Source organism: Gymnodraco acuticeps, unplaced genomic scaffold (assembly GCF_902827175.1).
Source record: "Gymnodraco acuticeps unplaced genomic scaffold, fGymAcu1.1, whole genome shotgun sequence".
Lineage (NCBI taxonomy): Eukaryota > Metazoa > Chordata > Actinopteri > Perciformes > Bathydraconidae > Gymnodraco > Gymnodraco acuticeps.
In genome coordinates this window covers 2,528,064-2,531,090 of record NW_022990198.1, presented here as the reverse complement: position 1 = coordinate 2,531,090, position 3,027 = coordinate 2,528,064, and positions in this window count along the sequence as shown.

The window sequence follows — 3,027 nt, the reverse complement described above, 5'->3', positions numbered from 1 at the left end:
CACACACACACACACACACACACACACACACACACACACACACACACACACACACACACACACACACACACACACACACACACACACACACACACACACTCACACACACACACACACACACACACACACACACACACACACACACACACACACACACACACACACACACACACACACACACACACACACACACACACACACACACACACACACACACACACACAGCTCTGCATGACATCAGCTCGTCCTGGGTTACTCGGCCTCCCGAGTGTCCTGATGGCAGAGATAAGGCTGGAAAGTCACTGATTAGCTGGGAATCTCGTTACACAGGGAGCAAGTTATCCCTCCCTTCCTCCTCCTCCTCTCCACCATCACTGATTCTAATCCTGAGCAGATGAGGCGGAAATGAATGTAACAAAAAATAGATAAACAAACTGGGTTTGATAAACATGAAATGTAAGGCCATCAGCAGGCCAATGTTTTTTTTTTTTTATTATCAAGAGAAATATTTCGACATCAACCAAACAACTGACATATCATTTAATACAGACATGCATAGTCGCCAGATGATGTACCCGAATGCATTCTTTGCATCATCTTAGTAGTAAGAATGAACATGCTAAACTAAATGGGTGAACATGGTACCAATACAATAACAACCATTACAAATGTTGTGTATAATGTAAATATCTTACATTTCTATCAAATTAATTTAAAGTATTCATGTGATTACTTTCTTACAAATGTTTTAAACTGGGCCATAAAGAAGAGTCCCATCTTAACTCAAGCAAGGCAAACATGTCAACAATACTCAACACTGTTTACTGTCAAACTGTTAATAAAACATTTTCAAAATACCTTGAAGTAAGATGGGAACAGAGCCACAGAATAAGTGTTATACTCTACCAATAAGCGTTTTATCCGGATGGACTCCTTTAGGTAATCACCAACATTCTGAATATCTATTGTAATTTATTTATTTGTTTTCCCCAGTAACTTTTTCCAATTACATTTATTTTTGTAATTACATTTTGTAAGAGCATTGGTCAGGTCAGGTTTAATATGAACAAGTGAGTGCAACATGAATGTCTTCCAAGAAAGACTGTTTGAAAATGGGTCTGTTAAAGAAAAAAGAACGTGTCTGTTATGAACCCTGCTTTAGTCTTGCTCAAATTAAACCTAACCACAATTATATAAATGAAGTTAGATTTGAACTCTAAATCTTGATAAAGTTGTTGTATTCGAAGGTCATGATTAAAATAATTTAATTTATTCGGTTTGATTGACTCGTTAATCTATTATTTTTAATTACATTTATTTTAATAATGAAATAAAGTGAACTGCCTCTGCATTTTCAGCAGAAATAACAATACACACAATCCTTCACCTTATTAACAATCAACCAATGGAAGACGCACACCACGGTGGTATTTAACCTTTCGACTGTAACGCCTGTGTGAGATGGATGTGTTGTTGACTTAAGCGGCCTATTCTTCTGATGTTACAGCATTTCCCGGTAATGTTGCGAGGGCGTTGTTGCTTTGCTTTGCTGCCGTTGGGCTCATTGTCTCGGGGACAAGGGGAGCAAACGTATGCTTGAAGGAGCCCCATTTAAGACTCAATCAGCCCTTTGGTGGGGTCCACTGACCCAGAAAATGGGTTTCCACAGCCAGAGGAAATGATACTCAGTAATCACCTTACTGGCAACACTGGGGAAGGAATGCACAGAGATCTCACACATAGTGGCAGGAATAATGTGTTTAACATTAAGCCTTAGTATGTCTGAGATGATGTTATATCTCATTAACTTGAGTCAGAAGTAATTGATAACATTTTCAAACCAGTTTCTTTCTTGGCACAACTATTGTTTACAACTTTGGCGGCTTTATTCTATACTGTTTCCCACACTTTCCTGTCATATACGCATAGGAGAGAATTCTCCTGAGCTGAGAGCAGGTGTATCATGTGTCCCTCATGTTACTTTCTCATGGGAGATTTATGTTGAGATGTAAAGGGAGTTAGAGCCAAGGCAACAGGTCATTCAACACCTTAGTTTTTCTGGAGTCCTGATTTGATGTACGAAAGGCTGTGTTGGAGTTAAAAACAAAACTGTGGTTGGGATGGTTGTCATTTATAGCCAACCTAAATTTGACCTGGTAAAGTATGATAAAACAATTATAGTTTCTTGATAAGGATATTTTTAACCATGCTAACAGCACCAACGTCGGTCCACCAATCTTGTACTGCATTGTAAATACTCATCAACTATTAGATGGTTCGCCATGAAAATTGGTGCGGACATTTATGTTCCACTAATGATGAATTTTAAGATAAAATGGTGATCTTCTGACTTATCTAGTGCCAGCATCTGGTCAAAATGTATCCACTTTTTAGGTTTATGGCCTTTACGTGCAACAAGCATTAACTGCGTTTTTTCTCTAAGTGCTAATTAAATACAATGAAGTCTGCATTAGGCAGGAGATTGGGATGGACATTTACTTTACGTTTAAATTACCGTTAAACTTAATTTAGGCATAACCACAGCTATGTCCAACCAAAATAACAAAGTTGTTTTGTTTTGTTACAATTTAAAAATGGAAACCACTAACCACTAAAACTCGGACCGTAATCTGAAAATAAGTTTTTCTCGATATGTAATTGAGAATGCAGTTTTGTTGTATGGTAACATAATTCAGTAGGACCAGAGGTTGAGCCATGCTAAAACACTATACTGAGATAATAAACATGATAAACATTATACCTGTACATTGTTGCATAATGTAAGAATTCAGCTCAAAGCATCATTGAGCCTTACAGAGCTCCTATCATGGACGTAGCATACAAAAGTATTTTTCCAAATGTTAAAGGCTCAACAAGCTAAGCCATGTGGCCGGTCAGATAGCTTTACTGCACTGCAAAGTGACCTTCCTTGCTAAACTTCAGCGTACTACATGAGAAAGAAAAGAAACATTATTGATCAGTATACGAATATACACTCTATGTTTATCTATGAAATTAATGATGCCA